Genomic DNA, 22,602 nt, shown 5'->3' with positions numbered 1-22,602 from the left:
AATTGCATTGAATTGTCTTTAATATTGTAAAATATCTAGTTTCTTGGATACATTCCAGGACAGCCAAACTGCATTAAGAGATATAATATACAGGATGGTTTTGAATGCCATTATTTAATCAGCAAATAGATTTTTCTCTTGCCATCAATGGCAAAAGAAGACATTTGATACCAGGGGCTGGATTAAATGTTTTATCAATTTCTCGTGTTTAGGGATCTTTATGGAACAACAAGTTTGTCCCTTGGGCGAGCCCTTGTCAACTGCAACAAAGAGATCCACACAAGTGAGCGAGATGCATTTTTGCAGGATTTACTGTGAGACCGAGGTTCTCTGCATTGGCTGGGTGCTTTCAGCAGCTGCTCTCTTTGGTGTTTTGCATCCAGAGGATTTTTTAAAAAATATAATTTTCTTGCCACCGTGGATTTACAAGCAGCTTTTCTTTTCATGGAAGGAGGTGAGTATCTGATGAATACAGATGCTATAGTAGTGACATAGGGTTTTTATTTTACAATAAATACTCTGCAGCCTTGAACTCATAATCAAGTACTTCCTAGTTTGATTCAAGATGCAGTCTCTGCTGTAGCGTAGAGAAAATGTAATGCTTACAGATTGCAAGACTGCTCGACTTTATTTAGCTCACTTTCTGTATTCCCTGTGCACCCAACAGGAATCAGGGCATGCAGTTAAATCCTACTGAGGTGTTTTTCTTACGGAGTGTATACCGTATGTTGCATCTTTAAAAAGGCCAGGTGAATTTAGTTAGGATGTGTAGTATTAGATTAAGGTGTATAGGAAGCATGGTTATTATTGGTAGATAACTTTGATTGGTATTATTATTGGTTTTAAGTCTTTCTTTTCTTAAATTGTCTTCCTCCTCCAATTGGATGTATGGAATTAATCACATTCAGAGGTCATTAAACTTGCATATTTCATGAGCTGGGATTACATTTGAGTATTATACCAGAAATATATGCTTTTGAGTTTAAAGGAAATAACACGATGGGAACTGGGAGCATTATTGAAGCTTATAAAAAGAGGCATACTTGGCACGTGGAATTCCCTGCCACAATATGTGCTTATGACCACTGATATAGGTGGGCTTAAAAGGAGAAAATTCATGGAGGGTAGGTCTAGTATTGGCTGTTAGCTATTATAGCTGTTTGTATCCTCCGTTGCCAAAGGCAATGCATCTTTTTGAACATGAGGACAAATAGCTGTCAGTGTGCTGTCAGCGGCTCTCTGCTGGTTGCCCAGGAAATTATAAAGCCAAGGAAAAGTTTCTTGCCGTCTTTTTTATTTCAATCTTTACAGAGAGAGGCTATAGACTCGAGCCTCTTGGATAATGGCATTATCCCGAGTGAATCTCCACCACCCCCGCCTCTCCCACTTCTTCATTTGTCACTTCTATGGGTGCTGCTATGAGCCCTCTGTCTTCGAGCTCTTTGCTCTCCTACTTTTAAGGCTCACCGGGTTCTGGGAGATGGTGAGTCTGGAATGCTTTCTAGTGACAGTGTGTCTGGCTCTGCCCACTCCTCCTCTCCCATGATTTCCCAACTTTCCTCCTCATCTACCTCTGAGGTGTGACCTCCCGCAAACCACTGTTGTAAATTTATACTGTCTTCCTCTTCCTCTTCCTCCTGCCCAGCCCCTGACAATAGCAGATGTAAGATGTTGGCTTCATAGGAACCAACTCCTAGGTTCCTTTGGCCCTCCCAATAAAATATTTGACGGAGCCTCTCCCCAAAAGTTGATGGGCATTGCTAGTGCCTTGGCTCCCCTCTGTGGAACGGCCTTCCATGAAATGTCAAAGACATAAGCAACTATTTGACTTTTAGAAGACATCTGAAGACAGTTGTGTTCAGGGAAGTTTTTAATGGTTTGTGTTTTATTGTGTTTTAATATTTTGTTGGGAGCCACTCAGCCCAGGGTGGCTGAGGCTACCCAGTCAGACAGGTGGCATATAAATATATTATTATTGTTGTTGTTGTTGTTGTTGTTGTTGTTGTTGTTGTTGTTATTATCAGAATGGTGTGTGTGTGTGTGTGTGCAACATCTTGTGATCTATTATGCAGGGTGGAGCTTTCCTGCCCCCCACCCAATATTTTAACCAAGTTGGCACCCCTGGCTGGCTTCATACTCTATTAACTTCCTAGAAGAACCTGGCTTGCCACTGCAGAAACATGATAATTCTAGATGGACCTTTGCTCTGATCTAGAGGGCACTTGCTCTCTTCTTTTTATTTTTATTTTTAAAATGAGTTGCACAAATGTATTCATACACACATATACAATCTGTCTAGTTAAAATAAAGTGCTTTTTATTTTTAAAAAATTGACTTATCAAATTTGTATACTGCCCTTCACCCAAAGATCACAGGGTGGTTCACAACATAAAGTGAAAATATTGTGCTGATATTTACCACTCCTAAACATGGCAAATAATAACTATCACTCAAAGAACTTACTTGGTTGGCCATTACATAGCATGTTAGTTTGGACAGCGTTCGCCCGCTCTGAAACTGTTCTGGCAGTGCCCCGTCCTGCAGCTTTTGCTAGATATATTTTTGTCGCCATTAGCATATTTGCAATGGGACCTAAGTATTTTCAGAACCTGAGAATAGTACCGTATTTTAGGTTCTAAAAGCACCAAGTATCCTATCCTTTCACAAATTAAATTTCAGATTGTACGCCACGAAGCGTGGATGAACAGGCATTCCTGAAATGTGTATATAAAGCAAGGGGGGGACCCTCTTTTTCTGGGCCTTAGAACTGTTCCTTGCCTAGACCCCTAAGTAGCTCAGCTTGGTCTCCTAAGAGTTTTTGTCTGGCTGGAAATGTGTTCTTGAACTCTGATAATTCCTCTTGCTTGTATGGATGGGAAGATAGAGAGGGCTATGAGGAGAAACTAGCCCACTGCAAAAAGTACATTTGACATTTGTTGTTTGACTCATTCTGTCTCTGGCTCCACCTGCCTCTGGGGTGTGGCCCGTGAAAAGTTGCCAAGAAGGGAAGGGTTGCCTTTGGCTGGAAAATAGCCAACCAAAGTATAAAGTCTATTCTGTGAGCTGGGCATCTCCTTATGCTCTTCTTTTTAAGCTTGACCCTAAATTCTTGACAATAAATGTCATGGAGCATAATAGGGCATTCAATCATGAGCACATATATGCCTGTATGCCATGTGTGTTCCTGCTATGTGTGAGAACTATTTTTTGAGCATGTTTGTGCATAAACTCCCACAGCATGTTCACTCAGTATTCCTTTTGCATAACAAAAAGTTTTCGACAGTGTATTGAAGCATCTGTAAAGAAGGGGGCTAATTAGACCGCATAGGCCAGGTGCCACAACAAAAAGGCCCCGCTAAACTTTATATTCTTCGTGAGAATTCAGATGGTGATATCTCAATTAAAAAACCTGAGATATGAAGAAGCTTGATGACCAGTCCCATTTGTTTTGAATCTCCCTTCACCTGAGCCAACAAACAAATCAGGAAGCTTTTCATTAACTTTAGTCTCCTGTTTCATCCAAATTGAGGAAACTATGGTTATGAACTTTGGAACAAACCATTATATATAATAAACCAACTTCAAACCATGGCTTAATATCCTGCTTTCTTCTGTAGTTTCCCTGTACAGACAACATAGGCAACTATAGTTAATAGAAGACTTGTGGTTCAATCTCTTGTTTGCATGAAGGAAAGATCAAAATGGCTGTGAGCATTATTAACTTCTTGCCTTATGTAGCTGAAATATAATTGTCTGAACACAGGCAGTCACACTAGAGTTCTCCAGGACTACTGTAAAGATTTATTTTAAATGACTTTTTGTAATATTTCTTCATAAAACTGGATAGTCTGAACTCATTATTCTAGTGGGCATGCACTGGGGAGGGGGAAGCGAAATAGAATAATAGAATCTTAGAGTTGGAAGGGACCCAAGAGTCATTTAGTCCAGCCCCCTGCAATGCAGGAATCTCAGCTATAGCATCCATGACAGATGCCATCCAACCTCTGCTTAAAAACCTCCAAGAAAGGAGAGTCCACCACCTCTCGTCGGAGTCTGTTCCACTGCTGAACAGCTCTTACTGCCAGAAAGTTTTTTTCTGATTGTTTAGTCAGAATCTACATTCTTGTGACTTAAAGCCCTTGGTTCGAGTCCTGCCCTGCAGAGCAGGAGAAAACAAGTGTGTTCCCTCTTCCATGTGACAGCCCTTAAGATATTGTGAGACTGCAGTCAAGTGCAGAGCTACTGGAGCTTGAGGATGGAAATTATTGGGTGTTGGAGAAGTGTTCTGTAAGTTCAGGGATAGGGTACTGGGATTTGTATGAAAATCAAGCTGGTAAGAAGTAGCGTGGGTGAAGATGGATTGATGAACGGAACAGAAGTGCAGGCCAAGACTGTTTTATCGAAAGGTTATCACTGCCACGTTACTGAGTGGATGGATATGGATTTTGCTTATATTGTTAACCACCCACACAGTACAGTTCAATATCCCTCTTTGTTCCTGTTAGCATTTGCTGGGGTCACCGCTGAACACACTTTTGAGCAGTTCCTCCTCTGTGCGAGCTGGAAACATATTTCTTTTCAGGGTTATTCAAGCATGCATCCTTTTATTCTTTCCCGCGAACATATTTATTGTGACTACTGAAAAGTTATCGTTCTCTAAAATGTGTTAAGCCTTCCCCGCTGCCTCTCTCAGGGACATACAGGTATAGAAACTGTTGCTTCACAAAGACGTTGCTTGAAAATATGGTTGCTGTTGCTTTTTTCTCTCCCTGGAAACCTTGTACTGTTCTCATTCTTTCCCAACATTTCTTTCTTTTTTCTTTTTTGAAGATTCGACACTGCAACTTTCGTCTTTGGCAAGGACAAAAAACAAAAGAGGGGGGGGCTTGAAATGTTTACCCTCGTTCCTTTTAAAATGCTTATAAAACAAATCAAATATAAACAACAAATTATAAACTGCAGTCTTTTTGTACATCTGTGGAGATTTTTGTTTTAAAAATGAGTCCATTCTTACACAAACGATGGTTTGCCCATTTTCCACACCAATGCTTTAATCATTTTTTGAGTATTGTAAGATGGCATGGGCAAGAAAATGCAAATAGGCTGTAGAAATGGAAAACAACAACCCTGTGATCTTAAATAGCAAATTTGTGCTATTAGTAGTAATTAGTATTACAACCAATTGATTCTAAATTCATTTTAATTAAGTTGAACAACACTTTATATTCATTTACAAATTATGTTCATGTAATACAGGGTGTATTGTTGTTATTATTGAGGTCAGGTCACCTGAATTTAGTGCAGTTAAAATATCACTAGCTGTTTGTATTAGTTTTATATCCAGGTGCTTTAGTACTGCCTGATTCTTTGATTCAGTAAATCACTGTGAATAAACAACAATTTGTTAATGTGAGAACATAAAAAATTGCAATGTGTACGTGGCTGTGGTGCTTCTCATCATGATGAGCCCTCAGTTCTGTTTATTACTGTAGAATTCTACAGTATTTTGTTTCTATTCTTGTTAAAGGGGAATGGCTCTGTCCAGAGTTTCCATGTTATAGAATATCCCTATGGAGATGGTGCACAGCATGTGTCTCATTATATATATATATATATATATATATATATATATATATATATATATATATATATATATATATATATATATATCCTAAATGTGCATTCTGGCTTCTTGGAGACATATTGTAAAAATAAACCAGCCAAATGAGTGCTTTGCCGAGTGCTTGTGTAGAAGTGTGGAAACAAAGTAATAAATTCCCTTTCCACACCTGAAAATTAATATTGATAGATAGCATTACAAAGGTAAATGGCAAATATCAAAACAAACAAACAGTTGCAATAGCAGGATTGCTATTTCTTTCCTTTTGCTGTTCAGTATATCATTTCCTTGCAAATTACACTAAAGCTGAACATTTGCAAAATCACCTTGGTACAGGATTTGTCCTTTCAACCTATTCCCATAGCTGCACCTTCCAGCCCCAATTGCTGTCTTGCTTCTTAGTTCTTGCTGTCTTTTTATACTTTCTTTGGTATATTTGGTTCATAAAATCACAGCCAGAAGTGCAAGCGTTATTATAATAAAACGAGTCATGCCTACCTTACATTTTGTGTCATCACCTAGGATATTGTGTGCTCGGTATTATCACTTGTACCATAAGAAGGAAATTAGAGCATGTATTTTCCACATGGAGAAATCAGATGTAATCTAAATGCAAACCACGAGTTTTATTGCATGGCAGCCATTGATAGCAGCACTGCTATTACTAATTCCACTATGACAAGAGTACATAGTCCTGAAGTTTCCAACACTGTTTTTTATTTTTGTTTTTTATTGCTTGGTTTTGGTGGTTTTCTTTTCTTTTTCTCTTTTTTGGCCTTTTGGCTTTGCAAAATCAACAGAATTTGGTCCTAATAAGTGAAAGTTTATTTGGCAATCATTTGCTCAAAAAGCATCAGCATTGTGGCCCAATGCTGTGAAAAGTAGGCAAGAAGACTAAATTATTTGGTACCATAGTAGCTGACCAAAAGGCATGAGAGCTTTTGCGTCAATTAAGGTCTGGTGTTCTGCCAACATGAGATGATATTCTTAAGTAGATTAGTTATTTCATTTCCAAGTTTTCCTCCATACTGTGGCTCAATTAAACTAAATATATCAGTGTGGCGTGATGACCAATTAATGTATTGTCATGTGTTTGCGAGATACACACAGAGAAAGGCAGAGAAAGAGCTTTTATGGATGTCTTCTTTTATGCAAAAACAGAAGATAATTGTTGTTGTAAATTACTGCTGAATAATTAACGTAAGAGGTCTCTGGTATTGCTTCCCCTGGCCTTTTTTAGACGAGGTAGCTAATCAATGTTAGTGTGTTTCGTAAGGTTGTACAATTTTCGGTGAGCATTATCTCAAAATACAAAACACCTGTGGACTCTACCTCTTGACAAATTAATTAGTCCAATGCAATTCATTGGTATAGTTTTTTTCTGCAGATGTTTGATTTTATTTACTTATTCATAAAAATCTTTATAGGCTTCCTTCTTTGGGCATGGCTGGCTCACCGAAGTGTCTTACACATTATAAAAACACAGTGCAGATTAAAATAACCAAGTCAGCAGTACAGTGGTACCTCGGGTTAAGTACGCTTCAGGTTAAGTACACTTCAGGTTAAGAACTCTGCTTAAGAACAGAAATCGTGCTCTGGCGGCGCAGTGGCAGCAGGAGGTCCCATTAGCTAAAGTGGTGCTTCAGGTTAAGTACGCTTCAGGTTAAGAATGGACCTCCGGAACGAATTAAGTACTTAACCTGAGGTACCACTGTATTAACAATAATTTAAAAACATTGTTAAATACTGTAGATAAGGCAATATAAATCATAGCCGTTAAAAAAAATCACCAAAGAAGGAAACAAATCATGTCACTAATGAGGCTGGTTTGGGTGAGAGTATTGCTCACAGGCAGTAGCCTCAGATTCTGGGACAACAGGACCCAGAAAGAATGGATCTCCCAAGAATTTTGGACCATCATTCTGCTTTGCTTGCTTCCCATCCTCTCTCTGTGACTGGCAGTTTCATTCCACCTCTCTTTTAGCTTTGTAGCTTCCACTATCACCCTTCTCAGTGCTTCTGAACTCTGCCCCTGTGGTACACTGCATCACTGGGTGGGAGCCAGAGGCATTGGGATAATGAATATGGCAACTGAAGCCCCTCCTGTGGTTTCTAGCAACTGGTGTTCAGAAACATTGCAATAAACCTTGGAGAGTTGCTGCTCATCAATGTGGATAATATTGAGATAAGTGGGTCATTGGTCGGATTCAGTATAACACAGCTTCCTGTGTTCATGCTCCCCATGCCCTTTAACCCCTGGGACCCAGTACAGTGTGCCCCTGAGTAGTTGTAATGCAGTTGGCTTATTCTCACGTGTATATGTAGTTCATGTAAATAAAAGGTAATGAGATTTGGTAATAACAGGGTGAGTCCTTTAAAAGAGGCCCCATGGATACAGAGTACACATGTTTCATGGGGCCTCTTTTAAAAGACTCACCCTTTATATTTACAGTGGTACCTCCGGTTAGGAACTTAATTTGTTCTGGAGGTCCGTTCTTAAGCCAAAACCATTCTTAACATGAGGCGCGCTTTCGCTAATGGGGCCTCGCGCTGCCGCCGCGCCGCTGCCACACAACTTCCGCTCTCATTCTGGGGCAAAGTTCGCAACAAGGGGCATCTACTTCCGGGTTAACGGAGCTCGTTACCTGAAGCATTCGTAAGGAGGACGGTATGTAACCCGAGGTTCCACTGTATGTAGGGTTGGCTTTTATGAAACTGAAAGCACTGTTATAAATATCTCAAATCTTAATCATAAATCAGTTGCCAAGGCTATCTAAATAGGCCATTGAAAATATCACACTGTTCGCTTACTCTTGCATTTTACAAATTAAAGCATATGGAGCCATTTTCATGCAAACAATTGTATGTTGCATCCTGATTGCCATAGAGATAATGGATTGGCTCCCCACTACCACCATGATATAAGAATCAATGCAGTTATATTTAGCCAACTTACTGGTTTATTTGTACATGTTTATACTGCTTAATATAATAAATATATATAAGGAGTTAATATATAAAAGCGTTAATATTTATTGTACAAAAAATCCTTTAAAACTAGATAAAAATGAGATAAAGCCATAACAGAACTGTGTTTCAGAAATAAAACTGAGCAGTGTGGAAAACAAAACAAAAGATCAAGGGAATACAGTGGGGTTTTTTTAAAATAGAATTTTAAAGGTCATTACTGTCTGCATAAATTACCCAAGAGAGGGCATTCCAGAGGGTGGGTGCTCTTGTTGAGAAGACAGGCTTCCACATTATCACCAAGTGACAATTCACACTGGTCATGTAAAATCTTTAATAAGTGAATGGTCAGCAGAGTCTCCTCAGAAGACCTTGAAGATGGGTTGGGTCCATACCACAAGAGAGGCAGACTCCTAGGTATCCTGATCCCCACATGGTTTACAGCTTCAAATGCCAACAAAACCTTCAACTTGGCTTTTTAGTAATAGGCAGCCAGGAATGGGGAAATACCTGTATGTGTAAAGCAAGAGTAGCCCCACATACAGTGAATTACAGTAGTCTACTTTCTCCGTTCGGAAAAGTTAGAGGAATCAGCTAAACACCCAAACAAAAGCAATTTTCATCTCTGTGACTGTGATTGTACATTTTCCATTATTTTGGGGAAAGAATTCAACCCAGACCAGTAATTGGTTGCTATTTACATAAGTGTTGATGTGGAAACATACAAATCTTTCCCACGCTACCTCCTTTCATGCATTTATGTCTTGGCTCCCTGAAGTATGGGTTTCTGTCATATTCAATATATGTTTTTGGTTCTATGTTTTCTTAGCTATTGTTTTAAAAATGTATAGTGGGCTTCTGAAGAAAGCCAGAACTTCAAATTATATATGTATATAAAACAAATTCCCATGTACTTATATTAGAATCATAGAGTTGGAAAGGACCTTGAGTATAATCTAGGCCCAACCCCTGCAATGCAGGAATATGCAACTGTCCCTTATGGGAATCAAATCTGTAACCTTGGTGTTATCAGCACCATGTTCTAGCCAACAGAGTGGTCTTGATTTCTTCAGTAATTGCTGGTCCAGCATGTTGGAGTTTCTTAGGCTGAAATCTAATCTACTCTTAAACTAGGCTGACAGCCTCCAAAGAATGTATTTCAAATAATAGGCAGGGCAGATGTTTTGGACTGAAACTCCATAAGCCCCATTCAGCTTTGTCAGGAACACTGGGAATTGTACTCCAAAGCAACTAGAGGGCACCATGCTTGCTACCTGTGTGTGTGTGTGTGTGGGGGGGAGATTTGCAAGTTTAAATGAGTCCTCATCCCTTTCTAGGACTGGTTGAATTTCCTCACTTCCATTTTGTGAGTTCCATTGATTTGTTGGAGGTTTCAACACTTCCTGTCTTCTGATTGTTCATAGAAAATCCTCCTGTTTACGGCATTAGTATGTTAACAGTTTGATTTGCAGGTTTTTCCATGTGTCATTTATCTTTCCCCCTTCAGATAAGCCACATGCGCAAACTATTGTGCACATTAAAGTATCCGACATATGTTGTTCTCGATCACATCATCATTCCTTTAATAGCAGCTTCCGTTTCTTCCCTAGTACCCATCTAGTTCCCCATTGAAAAACATTTCTGACTTACTTGTCACCATTGCCATATTTTAGCAAGCATTAAAACATGGCACATTTTTTTTCCACTTTGGGGCATGCAATTGCACTTCCTTTACAGGTTCTCTTTCAGTTGATTACGGTAACTTGCAGGTATTCCTCTAGGTAGCTGCCTTTTCATGGACCCTTTCCTCGGTGATGTCAGGTGACGACAGCAGCCCTCCACGTAGTGCCAGGATGCTGGGCATAGCTGCCATTCTAATTTCCTATAATGCTGATGTAGCATTTTCTTCAACTGTTTGGGCAAATAAAATGGCAGCTGGACTTAGCTCACCAGCAACACTTGGAGCATGAGGCCATGTCTAGAGTGGTGATTCCCAAATCTGCCAGGTGCTGTTGACTCCAGCCATTATCTAGATGACATTTAGGCCTGCTTAATACATCATGTTGTAGAAATGGGATTTTGAAACCTGTGCTTAGTGCACTTTTGTCTTTATAGCCAAACCGATAGGATTTTGCAATGGTTGCAGATGATTCAGAACTACTACATTTTCCTAGTGTATTATTTGCATGTTGCAATTGTTTTATTGACTCCCTGTTAGGCAAATTATTGATTGTTAAATGGCTGTTTTACTTGCCATAATTTTCTCCCCTCGCAGTTAATGGTTGTTCTCTCCTAACGTTACTTCCTTATTGCTCCTTCAACGAGAAACAAGAGAGGTGTGTGTATGGAGAGAGAGAACAGGTTTTATAATAAATTCTCATACTCACTACTAACCCACTGATATCTCCAGCTGACCCTGCAGAATTATTACATTGATGGAATGCCCAAGAGCAAATAAATGAAGGTCCTGGAACTGGAAATTGAAAAATGTATAGGATTGCACAGTTAATGTTTAATATGATAAATACATTAGAACATATTAAGGATGAAAACAACTGTCTACTCAAGTTTTTGTTACAAAATATTTTTCTATAAATAAAAACTGGAAATATTAAAATAGCTGCTGGGGGAGGTGAGATGAAGGCTAATGCTAAAAAGTAACCTAGGAGATGGGCAATAAGGTAGGTAGAAAAAATAAAAACAAGAGGAAAATGGGAAGATTTGGACCCTTCACTATTGTCTAAACTCTGCCCTTGACCTTAAATTCAGGGTTCAGATCTTAGCAGATAGTCAATAACATATTTCAAATTTGGTTTCTCAGCCTTTTATTACATAGATATGGTAATTTCTGCCTTTGAGGGGAGCTATGAACTGAGTCGAGCCATTGTGTCTAATGGGAAATATTATTTTGGTACTGTAACCACACAGTTAACTGGATTTTAGAATTTACACATACCTGGAATTCAGCTGTAAATGTCACTTATGATCCACACATTTTGTGATAATCTTTGATCCATGTTGCACAGGAGTAATGAGTAGTTGGGAAATGATGCAATGCATTGGTGTGGCACAGGACAAGGAACCCACTATGGGGCAACCTGCTTGCATGCCAGGTCAACCTTCAGAGATCTGCTTGGCATTTAGATCTATTGCGCTCCTGTGGACTCCACTAGCAGCCTGAATATGTGGCTGGAGCTAATGACGTAAAACCACACCCTTAGAATCCCTTATGAGCCTTCTCCCTAAGTAGGCTATGGATCCTCCCAAATATTTCCCTGCCAAACTTAATATAGCTGCAACCAATTCAGCCAACTAGATGTTGTCTGGCTGTATGATGTAGACTCCATCTGCCTGAATGCTGGTGACAGATTGCCATCACCCATAAACTTCTAGGAAGCATTATACTACTGTATTCACTTTCTGCTTGGCTTCATCCACCTTAGCTGGGTCAATTGCCCATACCCATTCTCTCCATTCCAGGAGACTAGACCACATCAGACTGTCATCTCTAGAAAGGGTTGCAATAGGCGATCTAGGCTTGACAGCACTGTGCTTAGAGGTTTAGACCTTTCATCTCTCCCAGATTGGCCTTGCCTCATTTCTGTGTGAGTGGCAGCCCCCAGCAGGTAGCAGAAAAGAATGGGGCCCGTGCTCATTAGGGACTAAACCAAAACTTTGAGAGATACCTACAAAGAACCCTGGAGAACCACCTAAATGTATAATATGAAGGGACAGGTAGATGGTCCATGTAGGCCTCCAGGTCTTTTAAGGGTCAAGACGGCCACACTGGCTCCACCCTGGGGCTCCACCTTGCTTGCCTGTCTTTGAGCACTTGATGCACAAGGATGTTCCTACCTAGATGGCTACATCTCACCCATCAATTCTGTCAGTTTTAATAAACCAAGTTTTCTGCTCATTTTTACAGATCCCACTCTCACCCCCAAGATGTAATGTGTGAGCTCTGTCGATCCTGATCCTCCTCTATAGCCCGATATTTGATATACATAACTATTGGCAGTTATATGTGCTCTTACTGGACAGTCAACGTTTCCTAGCAAACCAAAGCCAATTTGCACAACCAATCGGACACATTAAGCACATGGGATTAGCGGATATGTGCAAAGACCTGCATATGGTTTCATTTACTATGTACTCAGCTCACAACTTGGTCCTGATTTTGTACTAATGCGGTGAAGAGGAAAGTGTTTTTTAGAACATTGCCTTCCTAGCATAGCTTATGGTTAGGGATGATGGGAATTATAGTTCAGCAGCTTCTGGAGGACTTCAGGTTCTCCACTCCTGGAGCAATGTAATTCAGAAAACAAGATTGACTTGTCTGTTTGTATTACAGTTTACTTAATTGCAGCCATACAGTAAAATCACAGTCTTATCTGTTAGAAGGAGATAGCCTGCTCCCTGTTGAGGTAATTATAGTGCATTCCCTCGCAGGGTGTTTTTTGGAAGTGACTGCACAGGAAATCCACCACTTATCCGTTACGTAAACACAATCTAGCTCTGCTGTATCTGACTTCTTGGGGCTCTGCAAACAGTAAAATTGTTAACCCATCGCTTGACCTGTACATTTATCTTTTCTTTCCAGACTATGCTGGGCCATGGATGACTAATCCAAGAAATATGGAATGCAAACAGAAAGAGCTAGGGGCAGTGTAAGATGCACATACATTTCTTAGTAGATAGCATAGCTGTCAACTTTCCCCCCTTTTTTAAGGGAAATTCCCTTATTCCAAATAGGATTCCTTGCAAGAAAAGAGAAAAGTTGACAGCTGTGGTAGACAGTGATTGCATAGTAGTTTCCCTTGCAAAGCAAAGGGCAAAATACTTCCTATAACACTCTTTTATGAAGTTCTTAGTGTGGGAAAGTTTATTGTTTCCTTTAACTTGGATCCAAAATGTCCAGGATGACTTTGTTTTGTTTTAATCCAATTAAATGTGGTGAAGTCCCCAGTCTGGTGCACCCTGCAAACATGGATAGGGCTTGAAGTACTCACAGGACTGTCTTGCAGGTTTTGCGTTTTCATCTCTCTTCTTCTGTGGCAATGTAGTAAAGGGGCAGGGCTGGCACCAGCTGTTGACATGGTGAGGTGCCTGCTGGGATGAGGAAGGAGAGTTAGGTGAACTGTAGTAAGTATTGCAAAGAAATCCACTAGAGTTACCAGCATGCACAATTATTTGCTAGCCTTGTAGGAAGGTGGTCCACCATATACACTCCAACATTCCTTGGATGTAAATAGGGACATTCTCACTCTCCACTTTGGCCCCCCCCCATTTTTTTATTCCCCCTTCCCCACTCCACAGAGCTTTTCCTATTAGAAGAAGGGTAAGTGCCACCAACACTGCACCAACGAGACACAGCATACACATCCTCCACTGTCCTGAGAAAACCCCTTAATCTCGATGCTATGCTATGCTATGCTATGCTATGGTAAAAAGGTAAAGGTACCCCTGACAATTAGGTCCAGTCGTGGACGACTCTGGGGTTGCGGTGCTCATCTCACTCTATAGGCCGAGGGAGCCGGCGTTTGTCCGCAGACAGCTTCCGGGTCATGTGGCCAGCATGACTAAGCTGCTTCTGGCGAACCAGAGCAGCGCACAGAAACGCCGTTTACCTTCCCGCCGGAGCGGTACCTATTTATCTACTTGCACTTTGATGTGCTTTCGAACTGCTAGGTTGGCAGGAGCTGGGACCGAACAACGGGAGTGCACCCCGTCGCAGGAATTCAAACCGCCAACCTTCTGATCGGCGAGCCCTAGGCTCAGTGGTTTAGACCACAGCGCCACCCTATGCTATGGTAGATTTACAGAAAGAAAAACAGACACCAATAAATAAAATTTAGAACAGGGCAAGATTAGATACGAACAGACACACAAAGCTTTATTTTAAACAAACAAACAAAAACACAACAAACAAACAAACAAACAAACAAAGCCCTTTTACTCTGCTCCCCCTTTCTTCCCACCCAGAGCAGCCGTGCTCTCTGCCTGCCCTTCAGAGCTAGTGTATTATACAGAGCTGGGCCATGGTGGTGGCAGCCTCTCCTCCTCCTCCTCCTCCTCCTCTCCAGCAGCTGCAATGAGCTGCCCAAGGGAGGAGGCCGGCAGCAGTGGCTATGGAAAGGCTCCCTTTGCATAGACGCTCCCTTTGCAACCACAGCCATCGTTGCTGCCAGTCAGGACAAGCACCGGCTCATCCTTCTCCCTGAGCTGGCAAGGGAAATAGGTACATCCCGGGATAAAATCAGAAGCCGGGACAGCTTTTGTAATTCCTGGACTGACCCTAGAAACTTGGGACACTTGGAGGGTATGCCACCACCAACTGGAGGGAGCATTGCTTGACACAACCGTGACACATTTCTCATTCTATTGCAAGGTCCATGCCGTCCCCATGCCCTGAATACCTGCCACATATGCCCCGTTTTGAAAGAAGGCCGGGGGGTGGGAGTGAATAAGCATCTGGCCTAGCTCTCCTGAAGCTCCTTCTGCTTGTCTGCTGCCTAAGGAAAGAGACAAGTTAGAGGGAAAGCTGCCACAGTAGCCATCATGTGGCCTGAGGGAGACTTACTAGGGATGCTTTCCCTGGAGACTCCCCAAACCCACAAGCCAGCATTGGGATGGGGAGATGTGCAAGTTCTCAACTTTCTCATCTCTCCGTTCGTTGCTCACAAAATGAAAAAAAAATGTTGCTTGTGCATCTGTTTGGTGTGTCTGCGCGCTTCCAGCAAAGTTACTTACCAAAAGACTGTTGAATGGAAAAGCGTTTTGTCTTTAATACACGCTTATTACAATTTAGAAGCATATACAAAAGAAAATTTGAGCAAGGGAGCTTCAAGACCAACCCCCTCGCCTTCAGTTTTGCTTGCATGCTTCACCCTTCTGCCGCCTGTGCAATGAGAAAAGGCTTACTTTGGGGGGTAGGATGGGGTATACTGTACAGGGTTACTCTTTAGAATGAATTCCTCTCCTTTTCCCTCAAGAATTTGTAATGTGACAAAGATGTAGCGAGACAGGCAGCTTCTTTTTCTGCAGGGTATAAAGGGGATTAAGCTTCAGATTTCTGCTGGGCTTCATGGCGGTTGTGGTTCAGTCTGGCAGGAAAAGATGCTCACAACATCAGTATGCTGGTGGTGCCTTCTTCAGTTTACAGTCACAGGGGAGGGAAAAGGCGCCTCATGGTCCTCTCCCATCTTTGAAGAAGGTTCTGTCTGCTACTCCACCTGGCCTCCGAGGAAACTGAGTCCTTTGCATGCTTCTTGAGGGTTTATGAAAAGTAAAACAGAACACTTGATTGGTTGGGGGGCAAGCAGAGGGTTGCTCCTACCTCCCCAGTGCTTCTATAAGCACATAAATACTTTGATTTTTTTAATTTTTAGATCTATTTCTGATTCTGTCTCTTGGTGTCTGAAAGATGGCTGAAATATAGATTCAGTAAAGGTAAAGGACCCCTGGATGGTCATTTCCAGTTAAAGGCAACTGTGGGGTTGCGGTGCTCATCTCGCTTTTCAGGCTAAGGGAGCCGGCGTTTGTCCACAGACAGCTTTCCGGGTCATGTGGCCAGCATGACTAAACCGCTTCTGACGCAACGGAACACCATGACAGAAACCAGAGTGCACGGAAATTCTGTTTACGTTCCTGCCTCAGCGGTACGTATTTATCTACTTGCACTGGTGTGCTTTCGAACTGCTAGGCTGGCAGGAGCCGGGGCAGAGCGACGGAAGCTCACTCTTTCGTGGGGATTCGAACCGCTGACATTCTGATCGGCAAGCCCAAGGGACTCAGTGGTTTAGACCACAGCTCCACCTGCGTCCCGTTTCAGCAAGTAGTTTTGCTTGAGCTAGGAAACTTCTATCCTACCTCATGTGCCCCATCTCCCCACAATCTGCTTTGGGGGGACTCCAGAGCAGTTTTGGGTGTTGGGGAGGAGGCAGAGGGGAAGTTTATTGCACAAGTGGAAGCCTTTGAATAAATGGGACGACTTCATTGGATAAATCCATCAGACTCATTGTGCTGTTTGTGGAATATTGGACCATTATTTGTTATATTACATCTTAGCTTTATCATGTACAGTGGTTCCCCGCTAGACGAATGCCTCGCTAGACAAAAAACTCGCTAGACGAACGGCATTCACTAGCGGAAGGCTGCCCCGCAAAATGAAAATGTCAATGGGGCTGCCTCGCAAGACGGAAAAAAAAAATTTGTCGCGAAAACCTCCGCTCTGCGTTGCCGCTTCGCTAGACGAAAAATTCGCTCTACGAAGACACTCGTAGAACAAATTATTTTCGTCTAGCGGGGCACCACTGTACAGTGGTACCTTGGTACTCGAACGGCTTGGCTCCCGAACAAATCAACTCCCAAATGCCGCAAACCTGGAAGTGAGTGTTCCGGTTTGCAGACCTTTTTCAGAAGCTGAACGTCCGCGGCTTCCAGTTGAGTGCAGGAAGCTCCTGCAGCCAATTGGAGGCCGCACCTTGGTTTTTGAACAGTTTTTGGAGTCGAAAGGACTCCCGGAATGGATTAAGTTCAAGAACCATGGTACCACTGTATTAGATTTAACACATCTTTGCATCTCAGTCTTCTGTCTTTTCAAATTATTTTGAAATACAAATTAAATCCATGTATAAAAACCGTTTTGATTAGCAGTCATTAAATCCTTGATCAGCATCTGCGTGCACCTTCATCATCACATTTTTTCAGCTTAAGTATAGCCTCATGTTTTGTGTCTGGATGTCACATGGTTAAGTATGTATTTTTCTGGCACAGCGTATCTTAGGGCTAAGGAGCAAACTCAGATAAATTAGTGTCATTTTGCCTGTCATTTTTCATGTTAAGTTTGCTGATTTTTTAGTATGCCGTTTTCTGTGATGCAATCAATTTGAAACATAAGCACTTTGGAAAGATTTTAATCTTAGGCAAGCAATTTTTTTTTAAAAAAAACCACCCACCTTAGCAAGTGTCAATAGTTTTGACAAAACATAAATTTCTCAGTAGTTGCAAAGATGCTTCATGGTTCACAAATGCCAAACTGCTTTGACCATGTCAGAGTGCCAGAATCAGAATGGCTGGCCCAACCGTTAGGCAGAATGGGGCAGCTGGGTTTGGGTGTCATGAATGGGAAGCAAAGGGTTGTTTATTATTGTTGTTACTGTTATTGCTACTATTATATTTTTGTGAAGCAGTTATTAGAGTTTCTGTCTTGCCCTGAGATTGGGACAGAATTTGCTCTCGCGCCTTACGCAGCAGAATGTATTGGATCAGTCCTGATTATATAAATGACCAGTACTTACAATATTTAGCACACACTCCTTTGCTTTGGTCATTTATCCATTTGGAGTGTTTGTGAACTGCAGACTTGTCTTCTGTAAAATAATTCATGGTATTGCCTCCCTTTTAATTAATATAATCCAGGCACGTCAACAGGTAGATCGTGATCTACCGATAGATAGATCACTGGACGTCTGTGGTAGATCACTGGTAGATCACCGGCTCCCCCCAAAGAAGCTCAACAACTTTGGCCCCTCTTAAAAAAGCTCAACATTTTTGCCCTGCACCCCCCAAAAGGGGGTAGATCACTGCCAGTTTTTAACTCTGCAAGTAGATTGCAGTCTCTTGGGAGTTGGCCACCCCTGAGTAAAATTTAGCATATTTAAAGCCAGATATTTTGCTCTGATTTGTAATAGGGCTTGTTACAAATGATTTTGACATCTTTAAAAAATGAAACCATCAGTTTTCTTATTAAAAAGAATGTTAAGTCCTTGTATAAGTACAAACTTGCAGGCTGGTTAGTACATATTTGATCCTTGTAGTCCTATTTCAAATGCACATTCCCTCCTTTTAGCCTGAGATTTTGTTTTGGTTATTTATAGTAGCTTTTATTTGAGAATGAGAAAAATACCCACTTCTTTTTTCTTCAAGAAGCACATATCTCCTTCCAGATGCCTGCATCTCTTTGAGACAAAAGGGTATGTTAAGTTCCATCTATAAACAGAATCTGCTAATTAAGAGTTATTACTTAGGAGATTGGTACAGACCTTTCAGAATTAGATGTGTGTTCCTCTCAGATATCCATTAGCCGCTAATAAGATAATGCAGATGGACCATTCAGTTTCCTGTTTCCTTCTATTGTACCTTTTGAGCCATATATGGACCAATGGGATGGGCTGAACAATAACTGGATGTCCTTCTGCTCCCTTAACAGCCCTCAAAGAATGTTTGTTATTAGATTGCCCTTTCTGTTTAGTTTCATTGAGCTATGCTAATAAAGGAAACATAACACTCTGAAGGACAATATCCAACCCCCGTTCCTTTTTTACCCTTTCCCACCATAATTAGCTTATCCATTTACTTTTTTTTTAACAATAAAAACAGTATGCAATCTCACAGAATCAAATATGATTTGTGGAGAAACTGGCAACATAATTTCTTCATCGCATGGAAAATTAAATACAACGTAAATATTGTTTGGTTTATTGTTCATCCACAAAAGGCACATCTGTTTCAATAAAGTTGATTGTGAACTATCATAATCATGGTTGTTGGGGATAAATTGTGGCCACTGGAGAAAAAGTAATAAGCTCTACACCCGGAATGGGGAAGCTTTTTTACCTTCAAGACCTGTCTTGTGGACCAAATTTGACAGGAGAGCAAGGGCACCCATTTGTCAAAATCCCTTGCACTCTATTCTCTGAAGCTTAAAAGGGAAGCAGGAGGAGACTTGCAAAACCTTTCCCAAGTCTTCCTGTGCTTCCCTTTTAAGTCTTCAAGACTGGGGACTTAAAGGTGGAGGGGGGACGGACTGTCAAGGCATTGCGAGTCTCCCCCCATTCCCTTTGGGTCTTCAATCTTGAAGACTTAAAAGTGATGTGGGAGGAGACTTGCAAAGCCTTTTCTGAGTCTCTCTACGCTTCCCTTTTAAATCTTAAAAGGGACTTAAAGGACGAAGGGGAGTGCCCCTCTCTCCCATTTGAGCAAGCAGCACTGGAGGTGCCTTAAAGCATTTCCAAAAGTCCCTTTGAAGTACTTCTCTGGCATGTGAGCTGCTTCAAATAGCACTTTTGCACAGGGATGGTGATGATGAATGGATTAAATCCTGCTGCCTTGGCTGTGTGGTCTTATTTTCTACCTGCAACAGGATCACACAGCCAATCCAAGATTAAACACAGCCCTCTTGTCCATCAGCTGATGGGCCAGTTTGGGGGAAATGGCCCTCTGGTGGGCCCAGGTTGGTCCGTGGGTCAGAGGTTCCCCATCTCTGCTCTACATTATTTTCCTTTCATGGTATCTGAAGAAGTGTGCATGTGCACGAAAGCTCATACCAATAACAAACTTAGTTGGTCTCTAACGTGCTATTGGAAGGAATTTTTTGATATTGTCTTTCTAGTTAGGGCTTCAAATTACTCGTGTGAGAACAGTCATGCAAGGGGTTGTTCATCACCATTCTCCTATTTATAGCCTTCTGTGTCTTTGAGTGCAAAGATCTGAAATGTAGAGACTATTTTTGAGTACCAGGTAGCAAGGTCAGTAGTCCAGTTAATCCACAGGATACCAACTAGGAATGCAGTGTTTTCTGCACTTAACTGACTTGCACCAGTTGACACAGCACAAACCTGCAGAAGCCCAGGCTGTATTCAAGCCTCATTTTCCTCACAGACTCCATACCCTCTTTTTCTTTTATTGTCTGTACTTACTTTCCGTTGAATCAACCTCTTGCAGTAATGCACTGCATCGGAGAGAATGGGAACAAGGGAAGAGATTACTGTACCAGCTTCAGAACACAGTAGAAACATTTACCAGGTGAAATAGCGTATTGACTAGTGCCTTTTGTCTATGTTTTCCCGACTTTATGGAAATACTGCAGAAGAGTACTAATATTTTGCTGCTTTCTTGTTGGCAAAAAATATATATGAGGCACTAGTCTCCGTCCGTCCGTGCCCCCGCCCCCCACCCCCAATTTTGCTTTTGGGTTTTTATTTCACTGTTGTTTCTCTGTTACTACACTTTTATATAAATTATGCATAAAATCTCCTGGAAAATAACATTACATTCAGAACCATCTTTGGTGCAGTGGTGTGGAAAAGAACAGCTCATTTGCTGCTGCTCAAGGAGTTTATTAATTTAATTTATAGTCATTTGCTGCCATCTATGCTGCTCGTCTTTATTTTCAGAGATATCTGTGTAGGCGTAGTATCATTTAAATTTAGTCCACATCCACCTACAATTCCCCAGAATTGGAATTTGTAACTCCCCAGGATCATAGCAATACTGATGGAAGGGAACATTAGGCCATTCCCCTTGCTCCAGAGAAGTGGGCTGTATACTTAACTTTATGGCAGACACTTAGCCATGCCTGTCATTTTAAACCTCCAGAGAAATAGATCTCAAAGCTTCCATGAGTAATTTATGTTCTTGAGCAATTGTTCTTACGCCGCTATTACAATCGTTGTAAAAAGCCCCATTTAATTCAATATAATGTTCTTTGGCAGAAGTGTGCTTACAACAGTAGGAAGTTTATTCAGTTACGCAATCCACTTTTTATATCCCCAAAGAGTAATCATCGCCTCTTGACCTAAATGAGATGTCACTTGCAACTTTGTCTTTTGACAGTGCTGAAGTAAGTCTAGTCCGAAACAACCCTTGAGAAGAACAAATAGAGCATCATGCCAAACTGGACCAGAAAGCAGCAGATGTTAATAAGTAACCCAGGATCTATTAGTAATCAGAGTCTAGCAAGGTTGTAAAAGTGCTGACTCAGTGCTTGGATCTGGTTATAATAGGTTGGATGAGGGCCAATAAGCTTAAACTCAATTTCAGTAATGTGAAGGTCCAATAGGTAGGATGGATGTCTGGATGAGGGAGATGGTGTGGAGGAGTATAGAGAGAGGAGCTGTTCAGCCTGTCCCATAACTTGGGGCCAGTCAACTCTGTGTCCCAAAGTTTCTGCATCATTATGTCATTCTGTATACTTTACTGTTCTAGCCCAAGCACAACGATTCATGTCTTCTGAGGTGTAAGTCTTCTTAAAACTGATCGGGTTTACCTTTTTTTTTTTTTAACCTTGCAGAGCAGGCTGAAGGATCGACTTGCTGGGCGGAGCGAGCCTCTTTTGAAATTTGAACCACCCGGACTCCGGAGATACTGGTGTCCTGGTGTCACCAGGTGAGAGGGGAAGACATTTGCTACTTAATTTCTCTCTCTCTCATATATATATATATATATATATATATATATATATATATATATATATATATATATATATATATGCTTTTCAATGATATGCATACTGTATAAAGTCACAAAATTGAAACTTAATATAACAAGACATACAGAAATGAACAACCCTCTCCTCTATTCCAGAACCCTGGTAAGTAATCTTATGTATAGTCACAGTTGCCTCTTTCATTCTCACTTCCTTACTTATCACAGAATGAAATGATGTCTTAATTCTGAATTAAAGAGGTAGGCCTATTCATTCTGCTCCCAGAAAACAGAGCTACAAGTCAGTCTGCGAATGTTGCACTCCAGCATTTGTGATTAGTGTGGAAAGAGTTATGGAAAAGAGTTTGTATATTTGGTAGAGACTGCTTGCACACAAAGTCAGCACCAGGTTTGAGGTGACCCTAAAAATGGTGACCTCTGGGACCACCCGGTCCCCTATTCCAGTAAGCTTACCAGGTGCAATAAGCAGGAGTCCTTTCTTTTATCTTTTTACTTGGGTGGTAGCCGACTGTCATCTTCTTTTCACCTGGGATGAATCTGGGCTCTGACATAGTAGAATCCAGAGGCATTCTGGGGTGATGAAAATGGTGGGTAGCTGCAGCCACTGCCCTAGTAAAAAGTTAAAAATAAAGCAAAGGGAAGGTTGGTGTCTGGATGTCATTCTCATTGGCCTTCCTGGGACCTGGCACCTGCCCATCCATGCTAGGTCCTGAATCTAAGCCTTCTTGCACTTTCCATTTTCGAGACTGTAAGGGGAGGGGGTCCTGAAACATTCACTTTTGTGTGGT

The sequence above is a fragment of the Lacerta agilis genome, chromosome 12, assembly GCF_009819535.1.
Source record: "Lacerta agilis isolate rLacAgi1 chromosome 12, rLacAgi1.pri, whole genome shotgun sequence".
Taxonomy (NCBI): domain Eukaryota; kingdom Metazoa; phylum Chordata; class Lepidosauria; order Squamata; family Lacertidae; genus Lacerta; species Lacerta agilis.
Note: the sequence above shows the minus strand (reverse complement) of the source record.